Raw genomic sequence first — 17,318 nt, forward strand, 5'->3', positions numbered from 1 at the left:
ACCCTGCACATGCTACGGATTATCCCCTTTGTAATCAAGTTAACCCGGTTTCAAAATTAATTATATTCAACCTAATCGCAGCGATGTGCCGGTGCAAAGTATTTCAGATTCACATACCCCCGCAAATTGGTATCCAAGGTTACGTGCCATTACACGCAAAATCGTATTTCATACCAGCCCTCTGCCTGAGGACCAAGTGGAAACGACATTTTACAAATTGATGGATGGCACATCCATGGTTACATGATCTTACAGCAAAAAAGGATACGTTGTGGTTACGCTTATAAATATGTATGTACATATGTGAGAAAAACACATATACATAAAATAGTTAAAAGAGCATCTAAGGACGACCATAAAATTTACGTTTTAATAATGATCAGATATAACCTTACTTTATAATGGAAATGATTGATGAATGATTGGTGATTTACGGGATTAAACGATATTGAAATTATATTTTTACATTGTCCTAAGAGCTTTCAATTCGGCATACAACGATATAAATAAGAAATAATAGTATATGCAGCAGGCGTCGTTGGGACGTAACGCAAATGCGTTGTATTGTTATCGTGCCAATACAGCAGTTATCCCATCAAATTATTCTACACTTCAAACATTCCCATGCTTTTACAATCGGCTTTGGTTTCCAACTTGTATGTCATCTCACAAATGTTGGCTGTAAAATTCCAGGGCAATGTATTCATCAATTTACTCGGCGTTTGGGCTGATGTTGGTGGTGGCGGTCCAGCGCGATCTTACCCAATCGGTGGTCTGTTCTACTATTTGTCACCACCAGAGAGTGTAGGACACATATTAACCGATCCAATTCACGCTATACTCTATATTGTATTCATGTTGGGTTCATGCGCTTTCTTTTCAAAAACGTGGATCGATGTTTCCGGCAGCTCAGCTAAGGATGTCGCAAAACAACTTAAAGAGCAACATATGGTTATACGTGGCCATCGTTAAAATTCTATGATCCATGAATTGAATCGTTATATTCCAACAGCGGCTGCGTTTGGTGGTCTTTGTATTGGTGCGTTATCCGTTATGGCTGACTTTTGGGTGCCATTGGTTCAGGCACAGGTATTTTTCTGGCTGTGACTATTATCTATCAATACTTTGAGATTTTCGTTAAGGAGCAATCTGAGATGGGTGGCATGTACACTTTACTGGTTTATGTTGTTGGTGCATCTCTTTAAAATCTAAGTAATTGATGTTTAAATGAGATGCGTCTGAAAAAAGTACACAGTACCAAGTATTGAATTGCGAAGAATACGACAAGGAAGTCGGTTCACCAATACCGCTACTCGCTGATGTGATGACCACACCCAACAAAGCCATCCATTCCGCAGTCGCAACCCCCAAGAGAAAAAACAGGACGCTTGCAATATTATAGCAAGCAATATTTTAAAATTTACCCAAAACGGCAGGAAAGGTATGATGATTCTCACAGTCAATGAAGGTAAAATATCCGCCAATAAATTTGCACCAGTCGACACCAAATGACATTTTCTTGAATTATCATATTCAGTCTCAGTTTTACTGTTACCTTTAGGTACATGCTGAAATTGTGCAATAATATCATGTGCATCACTACATAACCATAATTGTTGCATAAACCGAATATCCAGTAAGCGGTAAGATCACACCTAGCTTGCGATCTTTGGGTATCGGATGTGGTGAGACGGGTGAACCAGCTATAACATTTTGATTATTGGACATTTTTGAGAGCGTTTGTTAAGCATCAATGGGAGGGAGCGCAACAAAAAATTATTTTTTTTTTAACGGAAGTTCACTTTGTTATTGTATGGAAGCTGGAATTCTTTTATATAATGAATATCAGATTTCGTAAACACATTAAATAAGCTTTTGCAATAGATTGCGTTGCGTTGCGTTGTTCTGTTGTACTTCGAATGACTTAAAAGTTTCGCGTCTTTTACGAGCTGCCTGCTGGCCCTACTAATTCAGGGAAAATTGCGGACCATTGAAGCTATTATCCAAGGAAGTTTTTAACAAATCTAATGAAAAAGGCACACCTTGCGATCCGGTAACAGGAGAAGAATAAAAATTTGGTATAAATGAGGAAACACCAGCGAGTCACGTAGCGTGTACAGTGGAAATGTCATCTGTCAATACGCCTATGAAGTTGCTGTTATAGATGAAATGCAACAGCATTTGTTGACCCACAAAGAGGCTGGGCGTGTACGCGTGTAGTAATTGAAAGCGTTTTTATTTTATTAAAAAAACTTTTAAATTATATTTTTTAAAACGCATAAATGTGTGCGTCAAATTATTCTTTATTTTTCACAACAAAGAAAATTTTTGAAAATTGAAAATCAATATTGAAATTTAAAATATTGATAATTCATTTAAAAATTAAAAAGTTCAAAGTAACTAAAATACAGGGGGCTAAGATACTTGGCTTGGATATCATAAGTGGTTTCAGGCTCTGGATCAGGGACTGATATCAGTCTTAGACCGGCCATAGTGACGAATGTCACGCGTGATTAGTTATCACGTCCTGCACGAGGTGCCCCTGCTTCTACTGATAATGGCGGATCTAGAGAGGACAACTCGATAAAACACGCACCCCTTGAGTCATTGTGCCGAGCTCAGGGGAGGGAGAGTCAAGATCGGTACACAACGGTGACGAACTGGACTGTTTTAGGACTTTGATTTCACTTTACATTTTTACTTGATGACATTGGGCTGGTAGGTGCGGTATTCTGCCACTTTAGTAGGTCGGGGTGAAACCCTACCAAAATGGCTGGTAGGCTAATGCTGCACCTGCCCACGTCCCGTTAAAACCGTGGCGGGCCTCAAGGTACGTTCCGGCACCGTCGCCGTTAAGTTGGTGGTGTAGGTGCGGTTGAAGATTTTCCCGCTTCGCGTCCGGTCTGGCTCTGAACGCATTACTCATAAGGTAATGCGTCAACCCTCGCGTGGCCTCCCTGCGTAGCATAGATAACCACGAGATCGTTAAAGGGCGACTACACAATCGGCTCCAGATAGCGGCCTTGAGGGGGGACTTTTTTAGAATGGACAATACTAATACGAATCCGCCAAGGATGGGGTGCGGAAGAAGAGCGCTTTTGATGGAAATCCGTCAAATCAATCTTCAGCACTGTAAGGCGGCTTCCGCAAATTTGGTGATCTGCCTTGAAAAAGGCGGAGTGGATATAGTCCTTGTCCAGGAGCCGTGGCTGAGTAGTAACGGCAGTAAGATTTCTGGATTAAGGACTGGAAAATTCAACACCTTGGTGCATGGGGAGGCAAGTAGGCCTAGATCCTGTGTGCTTGTTAAAAAAGAGATTAAAGCTTTTATTCTCTCTAATTTCAGCAATGCTGACGTAACCACGGTCTGCCTCGAGCGAGGAAGTAATGAAATGTGGGTGGTCTCAGCGTACATGCCCCACGGGGACGTAGTGGGACCACCACCTGCGATACTGGGTGAAATCACCGCTGAAGCAAGGCGGAGAGGTGTTGGCGTGATCATCGGTGCCGATGCAAATGCATCATAGCATTTGGGGAAGCTCGGATACCAACACTAGAGGTGAGTCTTTATTTACTTTTATTGTAGATGAGGGACTTTGTATATGTAATAGGGGGAATGACCCGACTTTTATTACTGCGTTAAGGGAGGAGGTCCTGGACCTCACCCTGGTTAGTAGAGAACTGGAAGGTCGGATATCTGGATGGAGGGTTCTCAACGAGCACTCCTTCTCTGATCACCGATATATTCAGTTCTCAGTGAACGAAGAACGTCCCGGTAAAATATCTTTTAGGAACCCTAAAAGTACTAACTGGGACTTGTATTGTAGGAAGCTGGGAGAGCTACTGCCTGCGGTGCCTATCATTAGTTCGGGCCTGTCCGAATCTGAGATAGACGTTCTGGTGGAAAACATCACCTCGGCAAGCAATAGCGCCTTTCAGCTGTCCTGCCCATTGAAAACTTACAGGGGGAAGGGCAAGCCGCCCTGGTGGTCGGATTCTCTTGACGACCTAAGAGCGTCCAGTCGGCGGCTCTTCAACAGAGCCAGGAGGAGTAAATTACCCTCCGACTGGGAGCTCTATAAGGTGAGTCTGGGGATTTATAAATATGAAATAAGGATAGCCAAGCGAGATGCATGGCAAAGCTTCTGCGAAAACGTAGAAGGCTGCAATGAATCCGCGAGATTTAGAAAAATACTCTCTAGGAACCCCGCTCCTCTGGGGTATCTGAGAATTGATGGTGGGGACTGGTCGATGAGTAGCGAGGAGTCCCTAAGGCTTTTACTGGACAATCATTTTCAATATGTCCCAGTTGCGCAGGGATCTTCGCCTGCATGGTCGGCGGTCGTTGGCCATGCAGAAGTGCCTGCCATTCCAATACGGGAAAGTCAGATAACCTGGGCTATAGGGTCGATCAAGCCCTATAAGTCTCCGGGCCCGGATGGAATCATTCCTGCGCAGCTTCAAAGGTCTTTGGGGATTTCCTGCCGCTGGTTGGCCATCATATATACTAACTGCCTCAGGCTTAACTATATCCCGAAGTCTTGGCACACGGTTAGGGTTATTTTCATTCCGAAGGCCGGCAGAAGCTCTCATGTATCACCTAAGGATTTCAGGCCAATCAGTCTCTCGTCGTTTCTTCTTAAGACGTTTGAGCGGTTGATTGACCTGTACCTACGGGAAAGGATACCTCGGGGGTTACTGTCGGCTTCACAAATTGCGTACTGCAAGGGCAGAATCGACGGAAAACGGCTCTCCATTCGATTGCAAAGCAAATATAGGGGTCCCTAGAACACAAAGAGTATGCTCCGGGTGCCTTTCTAGACATCGAGGGAGCTTTTAACAATGTCTTACCGGGGTCAATCGAAAGAGCTCTGGTGGGTTTAGGAGTCGAGGCGGCTCTGGTTGAATTTATTAGCAAACTTCTATGCGGCAGAATTGTCGCAGCGGAGTGGGGAGGGGCCATAATTAAGAGGAAGGTGTGCAGGGGCACGCCACAGGGGGGTGTCCTATCTCCTCTCCTCTGGGTTGTGGTAGTCAACGAGCTTCTTGTGGAGCTGGAAGCCAATGGTTGTCGGGTGGTTGCCTATGCAGATGACCTCGCTATCCTAGTCAGAGGCAAATTTCTGGGCGCCCTGCGCGATGTTCTTCAGGGCTACCTGGATACTGTGGCTAGGTGGGCTGAATCATGTGGATTGGCGGTCAACCCGGGAAAAACGGAATTGGTCCTTTTCACAAGAAGATATAAGGTGTCCGATTTCAGAACTCCCTCGATTGGAGGGGTACCGTTGGTACTTTCTGATAGGGTTAAATATTTGGGGATTGTTTTGGACAAGAAACTGTCCTGGAGACCCAATGTGGAAGATCGGGCCAGGAAGGCCGCCATTGCCTTGTACTGCTGCAGAGGAGCTATCGGAAAGAGATGGGGACTCTCACCAAGAATAGTACACTGGCTTTATGAGATGGTGGTCAAACCGATTCTGCTATATGGGGTGCTGGTCTGGTGGAAAGCACTGGACGGGGGGAACACCTCCAAAATGTTAGTGTCAGTGCAACGGACGGCGCAGATCGGTATCAGTGGCGCTCTCAGAACAACGCCTAACTTGGCACTGAACGTCATGCTGAACATATACCCAGTAGATATTGCGGGAAAGGCGGCCGCGGCAAGGTCGTTGGTCAGGCTTCGTGATATGGGATATAGACTTTCTGACCGCGGACACTCTAGCCTTCTTACCAGTTTCGACTTCATCCCGGACAGAACATACTACTGTATGCCGATAACAGCTCCCTATACAACCTTCACCCCAGTTATTCCAGAGAGAGAGGATTGTGGAAGAGGAATTATCTGGGGCATGGGACCGGTTAACTTGTTCACGGATGGGTCAAAGCTGGATGGAAAGGTTGGTGGGGGGGTCTTTTGTCAAGAGCTAAATTTAAGCCGCAAGTTTAAGTTGGCTGATCACTGCAGTGTATTCCAAGCGGAAATTGCTGCGATTAAGGATGCGGTGGATGGAATGCTATCCAGTGCTACCACGGTTAGGGAATTTAACATCTACTCTGATAGCCAATCGGCTATCAAGGCCTTGAGCTCAACTACAGTGCGATCGAGGGTGGTCTGGGAGTGCCTGACCTCGCTTGCGATTGCATCGAATTATTTTACAATTAAGATTATCTGGGTCCCGGGCCATAGTGATATCCCGGGTAACTGTCAAGCGGATCTCTTAGCCCGCATCGGTACAACTGAACCGGATGAAGATGGCTGTAGGGACTTCGGGATCCCGCTGGCCACCTGTGGATTGCTCCTACATAGCTGGGCCTCGAATCAGCTCAGCAAACGTTGGGCGGATACCACGTCTTGCAGGGTAGCAAGATCTTTCTGGCCGAAAGTGGATGGTAGGAGGTCTGCTGAAATAATTGGGTTCACTAAGGCTCACCTATCAATGGTCATTGGGGTTTTGACAGGGCACTGTCCCATGGGTATCCATGCGGTACGTTTTAATATACTGGAAACTCCATCCTGCTGCAGCTGTATGGAGGATGATGAGGTGGAATCACCAAATCACTTTATGCTTGATTGTCCAGCTTTTGCCAGAATTAGGCGAAAGTACTTCGGTCGCGACTCACTTGGATCTCCCGAGGATATATCCAAAGTTGAGATCGGTATCATTCGGAGCTTTATCGTTGCTACCCAACGATTCTCTAAGTAGCTGGATCTAGGTCACCGTTATTTTTGGTGTATGTGGTATCACAACGGACCTTCGTTTTGTCCAAGTGAGCTATCCTTATCAGGGCAGCTACCACCTAACCTATCCTATCCTAACTAAAATACAAAGTTAAATAAAGATAATAATAACCCTACATTACTCCCCCTTCAAGAAAATTTATCATTAAACAAATTGAATGTAACTCTCTTTTTATGTAAATTCTTGGTGTTGTTTGTGTCTGTTGTCTCAATTATTGCCGGTTTTAATCTATCAATAGGAATAGTTTTAATATTATTATCTATTTCAAGTTTAAAACATTTTTGGTCTTTTTCCACAATTTTGTAAGGTCCTTCATATGGTTGTTGTAATGAATGTTTATTAATGACTCGAACGAATGCAAATTTACAAGTTTGAAGATCTTTTGGAACATAAATTCCAGTATCAGCATCTTTATGATGACTTAAATTTGATCTAACATTTCGAAAATTTTCACGTAAATTACTTAAAACTTCAGTTGATGAGAAATTTTTAGCTGATGGCACAACAAGTTCCCCTGGCAAACGTAAATTCTGACCGAAAACCATTTCCGCTGGTGTAGCCGAAATATCTTCTTTGTAAATAGATCGCAAACCAAGTAATATGACAGGTAACTCGTCATACCAATTATTTGTGTCCTCTCTAGCTATTATAGTAGTCTTTAATTGTCTATGAAACCTTTCAACCATACCATTTCCTTGAGGGTGATATGCGGATGTTGTAATTTGGTGACTACCAAGTAATTTAGTTAACTCTGAAAACAATTTCGATGTAAATTGGCTACCTTGATCAGTTGTTATCTTTAACGGAACTCCAAACCGAGAAATATATTCTCTAAAAAACTTATTTGCAATTGTAGTTGCTGAAATATCTTTTAATGCATATGCCTCAGGCCAACGAGTAAATCTTTCAATAATCGTTAAAATATAGCGATGTCCTTTTGAAATAGGTAATGGTCCAACTATATCTAAATGGATGTGTTCAAATCTATTCTTGGGAATTTGAATTTTGACAACAGGGGATTTTGTATGACGATAAACTTTAGACTTTTGACAATTAAGACAGTCTATTGACCAAATATTAATATCCTTATTCATATTAGGCCAATAATATTTTTTAACTATGAGCCGTCGTGTAGCTCTTGTACCCATGTAAAATATCAAATACTGTCTTTCGCAAATTACTCCTGAAATTTCACACCAAATATTAAAATTTAAAATAGGAATATTAATTAACTTTAAATTTAGATATTGAGAATCAGATACAAGTTGATTTAAGTCATCATCTTTTTGTTGTTCAGTTTGTAAAATTTTAAAATTCAGTTCTGTATTATATATTGCATTAACCTCAAAAGCTCTAGATAGCGTATCTGATACAACATTGGATTCTCCTTTAATGTATTGTATGTCATCAGTAAATTGTGCTATAAATTCCAAGTGTCTCGTTTGTCTAGGACTTCGTTCTGTTTTTGAATTTAAAGCAGTAGTCAAAGGTTTATGGTCCGTATAAACTGTAAATTGTCGTCCTTCCAAAAGATATCTAAAATTTTTTATATTTAAATAAATCGCCAATAATTCCCTATCAAAAGCACTATACTTAATTTCAGTTGGAGAAAGTTTTTTAGAAAAGAATGCAATGGGCTCAATTTTATTATTGTAATTTTGTTGTATAACGCCCCCAATCGCTGTGTTAGATGCATCTACTGTTAAAGATAATTTAGCATCTTTGTTAAAATGATTTAACAATATCGTAGATGCAAATTTATCTTTAATGCATTCAAAAGCTTCATTCGAATTCTCATCCCATACCAAAGTTTTGTCACGTTTCTTATTTACTTTGTTAATTAGATCATAAATTTTGTTTGTAAATTCTGCTAGTTTTGGAATGTATCTATGATAATAATTTACCATACCAATAAATTTCTGTGCCTGCTTAACTGATTTTGGACGTTCGAAATTGCGAATAGCTGATACCTTTTCAGCGGAAGGTCGAATACCAGTTCCAGAAATGTTATGTCCTAAAAAATCTATATTCGTTACACCAAAAGTACATTTACTTGGTTTAATGTTTAAACCGTACTCTGTAAGGCGTTGAAAAAGGATACATAAATCTTTTAAATGTTGTTCTTCGTCTGTACTTGCAATAAGTAAGTCGTCGATGTAAGCATATACAAAATCTAAGTCACCTACTACCTCATTTATGAATCGTTGAAAGGTTTGTGCAGAATTTCTAAGTCCGAAAGGCATTCTCATGAATTCAAACATACCGAAAGGAGTTGTAATAGCAGTTTTATAAATATCTTCTTCAGCCATAGGAATTTGGTGATATGCCCTAACTAAATCTAATTTTGAAAATATATTTTTATTATGAAGATTCATATTAAAATCTTGAATGTTAGGTAAGGGATAACGATCGGGAACAGTTACAATATTCAATCTTCTAAAATCACCACATGGACGCCAATCATTCAACTCTTTTTTAGGTACAAGGTGAAGTGGTGATGCTACTGAAGAATTTGAAGGCCGACAAATGCCTGTTTTAACTAAGAAATCAAACTCCGTTTTCGCGACTTTGTATTTAACCGGATCTAAGCGCCTGGGCTTAGAAAATGGAAGACTACCTTCTGTTACAAGTCGATGTACTGTTGTATGTTTAACAGGTTTAGTATAATCTGGCTCTGAAATAAGTGACGGAAACTCTTTTAATAATTTTGTAAATTTATTGTCAACCACAAATAATTTAGGTAATGGAATATCACAAAAGTAGGATACTGTATTAACTGAGAGATTGGTTAATGGATCTACTAAACGTTTATGTTTAATATCTATAAGAAGACCATATTTACAAAGAAAATCAGCGCCAATTATTGGCTTGGCTATATCCGCAATCAAAAATGTAAAGGGAAATTCACGTCTTAAACCCAAATTTACTTTTAAAAGCCTTTTCCCGTAAGTGGCAATTGTTGAGCCATTAGCTGCAGTGAGAATTATGTCGGAACGTTTCGTATGAGGAAATTTAGATGCGGGTAATACCGAAATTTCTGCTCCACTATCAATTAAAAAATTTTGTTTATTTTCTCTATCAAAAATAAATAAGCGACGCGTCGAAAATTCTAAATTTCCGCTGTTCGTCGCTGCAAGAATGGAAGAATTTAGTTTGTTGAATCTTTGTTTTTTGTTATAAGAACAAGGTTGTTCACAACTTCTAGCATTATTTCCAAATTTGTAGTGAAATCTACACAACCAATTTGGATTATTACTCGAGTTAGATCGACGCCTAAAAAAATTTCTAAAACTGTTTCTAGGATTAGAACGCGACCTAGATTGATTCCGATACATTTCTATTTTAATTTCACCTAACTCCAAAGAAAGTTTCTGAAAATTTTCACTCACCAAAGAGGTGGTTTTAACCAAGTTTTCAACAACAGAATTTTGTGCTTTTGTATCCGAAAAATTACTAACCGAAAATACTTCATTTTTGTTTATCACTTCCCAAATATTATCTGCTAATTTTGTTAATTCGGTAATATTATTAGAACTCGAACTAGCCAAAATCATACTCAAATTTTTAGGAAGTTTACGCATCCAAATTTTCTTTAAAATATTTTCACTAAAATTTGATCCGGCTAATATAATTAATGAACGATACAATTCTGATGGCTTACGATCACCCATCTCAGAATCGTTTAAAATTTTATCAAGTTTCGAATTTTCGCTAAGTGAGTGTCTTTCTATCAACACTTTTTTAAGTTCAGTAAATTTGTTATTAATGGGGGGATTTTGGATAAAATCCAAAATAGTTATTATCACTTCCTGCGGAAGTGCTGTAATGATGTGTTCGTATTTAGTGTTTTCTTGTGTAATGTTTTTAGTACTAAATTGTGTTTCGGCATGAATAAACCATGCTTCCGGACAATTAGTCCAAAATTGTGGAAGTTTTACTGAAACTGACAAAATTTCATTTTGAGTAACATCTGTATATGGATTTGTAATTTGTTGTTGAGGAGTGTCATTTGTTAAATCTATCAAAGAGTTATTTAAATTATTAGCAAATGTAGATGTTTGTGTGTTATGTTGTGGTGAACGAAACATGTTAATTTAAATGAAAAGGAGTTTACGAACAAAAAAACTGTAAAATTAATCAGTAATTATATCGGAAAATGTATTAAATAGATAATTTAAAGAGAGAGTTTACAACGATTAAATAAATTAAAAATATATCTATATATATTGTACTACTTGATGCGTTTAATATCACTCTAGCAGTTTGAATCACTTGATATTCACTCACCAGCAATATAAATTTTAATCAATTCACATACCTTAAACTTCTAGTTATTGTATTTAAATTATATAGAAAGCATCTTTGCAATGGCATTTGTAATTTGCAATGGTATTTATTATTTTGCAATGTCATTAACGAATTTATTTAAAAATACAGCAGCGTGTGATGATCTTGATTATAGTAATAAAATGATACTTTTTGTTGATGGTATGGTATTTGATCCCAACTTATGATACGATTTAAATTGATTGAGGAGTAGTTTAATCGAAAATTGTTGATTGTTGTTATTGGTAGATAATATGGAAATTTGATAGAAGAAAAATTTGTATTGCACAATGTTGAGGATTGTCGATATATGATAGAGTTTTAATTTTATAATTGTTTTATTTTTGTTCACTATTGTAGTAAAGTTTTTAAGATTCTTGATCAACTAATTTGTTGATGTTGAAGTGAAAGTTTTACATATAAACTATTTGTAAATAATAGTCTAGGTTTTAATCAAAACTCTCTTTAAATGTTTTTACACTATAAAAATTAGTTAGTATATTTTTGGAATATCTCTGTTATTTAAATTCTATAAAAATAGCCTTTGAATTTTAAAATAATCACTGCATTAATGGTTTGGCTTTTGTGCACGTTCAAGTAATTTAAATATTTTACATGTGTTTAGTATATTTGATAGTAGGTAGACACAAAATATGTTAGAAAAACTATCCACTGATTGACAACGACGCAGTCTTAAAGTCCGTTGGCAAGATCGCCAATGTAGTAATTGAAAGCGTTTTTATTTTATTAAAAAAACGTTTAAATTATATTTTTTAAAACGCATAAATGTGTGCGTCAAATTATTCTTTATTTTTCACAACAAAGAAAATTTTTGAAAATTGAAAATCAATATTGATATTTAAAATATTGATAATACATTTAAAAATTAAAAAGTTCAAAGTAACTAAAATACAAAGTTAAATAAAGATAATAAGAACCCTACAACGCGGGCCTTTCTAGGACTCATCGCTGAAGAGATACATGTTTTCGGTGAAGCTGGTGCCTTCGAACCTTTGCAAAAAAAAAAAAAAAATGTGCGAAAAAACAAACGAAACAGCAGAAGTGCATAATTGCGAAAGACTTACCGAGCTAACCATTGAAGACTCAGCATTACTAAGTTTAGGTTATATACAGCCTAGTGATTGCATTGTTTGCTTTAGTAAAAATGATATCTCTTCGGTTTCATGTTTTTAGCACAAGCTCCAAATTCAATGATCCTGAGAAAAGCTGTAAAGTTATGGTGGCAAATGATGCCATCGGTATGGGGCTCAATTTGAGCATACGACGCATTATATTCTCAATAATCAACCCTGGAATGAACGAAAAAGGTGAACGTGAACTTGATGCAATATCTGTTTCATCTGCGCTGCAGATAGCAGGTCGCGCTGGACGTTATCGCACACAGTGGGAACACGGTTATGTTACCACATTCAAATCGGACGATTTGCATGTATTACGCAAAATTTTAGCAGAGAAACCTGAACCATTTAAACAAGCTGGTTTACATTCCACGGCGGATCAAATTCAACTTTATGCATATCATTTGCCGAAATCTACGCTTAGTAGTTTAATGGACATATTTGTTAATCTTTGCACCGTCGACGACTTACTTTACTTTATGTGCAATATTGAGGATTTTAAGTTTTTATCAGAAATTATTGAACATGCTCAATTGCCATTGCGCGCACGTTATTTATTTTGCTGTGTGACCATCAATAAGAAAATGCCGTTCATATGCTCCAAGTTCCTAAATATTGCTAGACAATATAGTCGCAATGAACCAATTACCTTCGACTTTATTGCACGCAACTATGGATGGCCTTTTGCCTTGCCTAAAACTATTTCTGATTTTATGCATCTCGAATGCGTTTTTGATGGAATGAATTTTTACTTTTGGCTACCGTATTGAAACACGATTTGTGTTTTATTCAGCGTAAAATGTCGAACGTTCCTCCAGCTGTTGGCTCTGAATGGCGTAGTGTGCCATCTTTGCGCGAAAACGATGTCCTCACGAGAACCGGGCGTAAATTTAATACGCGATACGTACGTTGCCATCAGCCTCTATGACACGCTGCATGAGAAAATCGGTCACGTCAGCCCCATTGAGCGCCATGATTTATACGATTTCCCAAAAAATCATTTAATTTGCCCTTTAATAGCAGCGCCGGTAGTAGCATATGAAGTATTTTCAGTTAATATGACTGTTCATTGAAACATTGTTACCTGAAAATGAAAAAAATTTAATAATGAATTAATGAAAAGAAAGAAAGGAGGTTAAAATTAGCAAATTTTACTATATGAACAGTAACTATACTCACCGCATGTCGTAAATAAATGACGTTTCCTCATTCAGGAAATGAAAAAGCGTAGCAAACGTCAAAAAGTCTACACTGCATTCCTGACAGAAAGTGCACTGCATTATCGACGTTAAACGTTTCGTACACTAAACACATTATGCACGACAACATTTCAATACTATTCATCAATGAAGAGTTAAAATTCAAAAGAAAACCTAACTTAACGAGCTATAGCATTATCAACAGTACTCGTTGATAATGCTGGTGAATAGTTAAAACGAACTATTTTAATAGATTTTCAGCTAAGTTTCAAACCAATATTTTATTTTGTGGTGGTATGCCACTTGTTGTGAAAATGGAGTTCACCACAAATCTAAAATAAATCTTAGAACTACTTCCGCGGCACCTACCGACAAATATTACAAACATAAATTTCTAAATAAACTAGTGCTAAAAGTCGGCGTCAGATAAAATTTAGCATTGCGTACGACTTCAACTTTGACGACAAAGTAATACTAGGTTCAAACACACACCAAATTGGCAATTTATACTATTTGGGCAATTTATTACGCAATTTGGCATATAATAAATTGTAATAATAAATTGCCAATTTAAAAAAAATTGCGTAATAAATTGTTTCAAGCTGCAAATGCAACATTGTAAAGTGTGTTTATTGAGTATATTTAAACGTAAGTTACGCATGGCTGAACTATATGGTTGGCTCATCCCATCAGCTGATTTTATGTCTTTCATTTCAATGGAGTAGGGATTGTCAAAAGAAAATGGCAAACTCAAAATGAAACCAAAACATTGAACACATTTTCTTACAACACACAAAAATTTCAAAGTTTTATGTTTTCATTCCATATCATTCGCCTAATACCAACACGCACATTTTTACAGTCTGAACAAAGGTATGTTCTTGCTGTAGAGATGAGCCAACCAGCTTTCAAATTACTATTGTGTAAGCTAAATCGAGTTGTATGAACAGCACTCAATTTAAATCGAAATTTCCTAAATTTATTTTTCTGTTTGAACATAGTATAAAGGCGTACGAAGTTCATTAAAGTTATCAGAATGAATGACTAAAATTCAAAACATAACGAAAAGTTAGGCAACTTCGACCCTATAATAGCTTTGACAAAAGTCGTATTTTATTTCGTTTCTTAAAGGTTCACAAATTGGGCTTTGACGTTAAATTTAGGGCTGAAGTTTGGCGTAAAGTTCTAACTGATACCGCCCTAAGGCATCATTTGCATATACGATTATTAAAATCACTTAAGATTTTTCCCTTTTTGCTTTTCCGTCATCTTGCGCCACCCAAACAGAACCCACCCAATTAATGTAGTCATGATCAATGTTATCGATATTCCTTGCAGCTCATGACCCATTTCGAAACTCTATTGGCCAAGTCAGAGGGAAGCGCCAAGCGCTTCGACGTCACTTGCCAGCTCTGCGGTAGGAATCACAGTATGAGGCTCTGCGATGAGTACAGAAGCAAGTCGCCCGAAGAAAGATTACGGGCTGTCCTACTACATAAACACTGCCCGAATTGTCTGTCGCCGTTTCATCGCGTTGACAACTGCAAAAGCAAATATCGATGCAAAATGTGTAACGAGAAGCATCATTCTACGCTACACCTCGAGGACCAACGTACTGTACGCGCAGAAACCATCGTCACCGACGACAACCAATCGGACGACGAGTTGTCGATCCACTTATCGGGACCAACAAGTCGAGGAGGCAGAGCTGGAAGAAGAAATGGCTAGAGCCGAACAAAACCCCTCAACCATCAATCTTGGAAAGCGTAGGTTTTGGCCACTGTTACAGCATGAATGGAAAGCGGAAAAGTTCAAGAAAGAACGACAAGAACAGGATAATTGGCGGCATCAGGACACCGAACTCCATACCACATCATCGAAGGGAGACACTGTGCATGGTCGGCCCAGAGCAACTAAACGCGTAACGAGGTAAAATCGAAACAAAACCGCTCCATACCAAAGTAACGCGAGCAAAGTCGACAGCAGACAAGCGCTATTAGACGCCGTACCAGCCGGCTTCCGAACGGGACGCCTGTCCACAAGCACAATTGTCGATGCAGAGCTTGTGCGCGACCTACAGTTAGAGCGTCAAGGATCAGGGTAATGCACAATAATCCTCCGCGGGAAATTCGGGTCATCCATACACTTAACCACTCAAGCAATAATTGTTGCAAGCCACTATCGGTTGAATCCGCCATCCAATGTAGATCCAAAGATTGCTGTTTCATTCCAGTTCATGCGGCTGGCTGACCCACATTCCTACCGTTCATCGCTAATTCGGCTTACACTCGGCGCAGGTACATACGCCGAAATGATGGTGAGCGGAATGCCAGCAACAACAGTTGGCGGTCTCCTGACCCATACGGCTGTATTCGGGCTGGTAGTCTCAGGAGCCTCTCAAAAATAAGAGTTTTCATACAAATAAGTAATTACTGCACGGAATCAAAAACCACGTACGTTTAATTAATAACTTATTTCTTTCTTCACAGGAGAACGAGACACGAAGTCTATCCTACGACGTGCAGTGCTCGCAGTCCGCATCTGCACATCGACGTATAGCCTTACGTGGACGTGTGGTGGCTTGTATGCTCTCTTAATCATCTGATTAAAATTTTTTTTTTGGTTGCTTACGGCAAGGGGCCGATATGTTTAGGCCACAGGCCTAAATATATCTGCCCTCCCTCGTAGCAATGTACCCAGTTAACAATATATTCATAAAGGTATGTTCACAAATACTCACATACATTAATATGTATAAGCTGGAATAGTTTATACACATTACTTTAAACTTTTTTTACTTTACTGCTATGGACCGACTATACAGCAACTTTCGGCAGGGAAACTCAACGAAAGTGGCCGCATAGTGGGCTCATAGCTTTTCTCTGCCAAGCGCGCGGGCTCTTTTGATCCAGCGGTCAAAGCGAAATCATACTGCCAACGTCCATGTGAGGTAAGCAATATACCAAATTTATTTCATTTGAATATTCCGAAATATCTAAATTAATTCCCACAACATTTGTTATAATTTTACTTAACACTTGTTGTTTGCAATACCTTTCAATAAACCTATTTGTTATCCTGAATATTAATTCAAAATTTTCGTTTTCTTATTTCCTCCTTTTTCCGCTTAAATCTACTCATCTACAATTCCGTGGGTGCGCGCCGTTGCCACCGCGAAATTGTACAGGTGATGTTAAGCTGACATAGAAAACGCCTGTTTTTTTTTTTTGAATAACTATTGAACAGTTAGAAAGAGTTAAATTTCGTAATTAGTTTCTTATAACTGGCAGTGATGCGCGTCCGTTGATACCACTTTCGACCATATCCAACCAATTTTCGACATGGCCACCTAAACAGTCTTAAACGAGTAGAAAATGTGTTACCCCATTTAATTTGTTACGTCCCTCCCACAAATTGTCATCCTCCCAGCAGCTCCTTGCAGCGGGACTGAGCCATACTCTCTTGCTTCGGGAAGGTATCGAACCCAATCCGGGTCCTTCTCCTGATTCAGATCCAGAGAAATGGGTTTGCTGCGTTTGCCGTAAAAGAATCTTTTTAGGACGGTCATACTCTTGTCAGTGTATCACGGGCAAGCGATGGTTGCATCGGACAGGTTGTTCTGGGCTAGATCCCAAAACCCGACGTCCTCGTAACTTTTATAAATCTTTTGTGGATCCTTGCTGTTGACGCCCTAATGTAGATTTGATTGTAGATTTGATCTATCTACAGGTGAGCGGATAGGCATAAGAAGTTTGACATCATCAGCGTACATTTGCGGCTTGCAGTACTTCAAAACATTTGGAAGATCGTTAATGAACAGCAGAAACAGCACTGGACCAAAGTGACTACCTTGAGGACACCAGAAGTAACATTTATAGCTTCTGACCTACAGTTATTAAATATAACTGTTTGTT

General features: G+C 38.9%; 1 protein-coding gene and 2 pseudogenes across 1 annotated transcript in view; all 3 read left to right on the top strand.

The window, feature by feature from the left end:
* The window catches only part of LOC137234912 (paired box protein Pax-5-like), a 2,462,599-nt gene that overhangs the window by 1,449,553 nt on the left and 995,728 nt on the right, over positions 1–17,318 (top strand). The window lies entirely within an intron of this gene.
* Positions 580–1,205, top strand: LOC137234415 (protein transport protein Sec61 subunit alpha pseudogene; annotated as a pseudogene).
* LOC137234417 (ATP-dependent RNA helicase SUV3 homolog, mitochondrial-like) lies at positions 1,814–12,975 on the top strand (annotated as a pseudogene).

The sequence above is a fragment of the Eurosta solidaginis genome, chromosome X, assembly GCF_040869045.1.
Source record: "Eurosta solidaginis isolate ZX-2024a chromosome X, ASM4086904v1, whole genome shotgun sequence".
In the NCBI taxonomy this organism is placed as follows: Eukaryota; Metazoa; Arthropoda; class Insecta; order Diptera; family Tephritidae; genus Eurosta; species Eurosta solidaginis.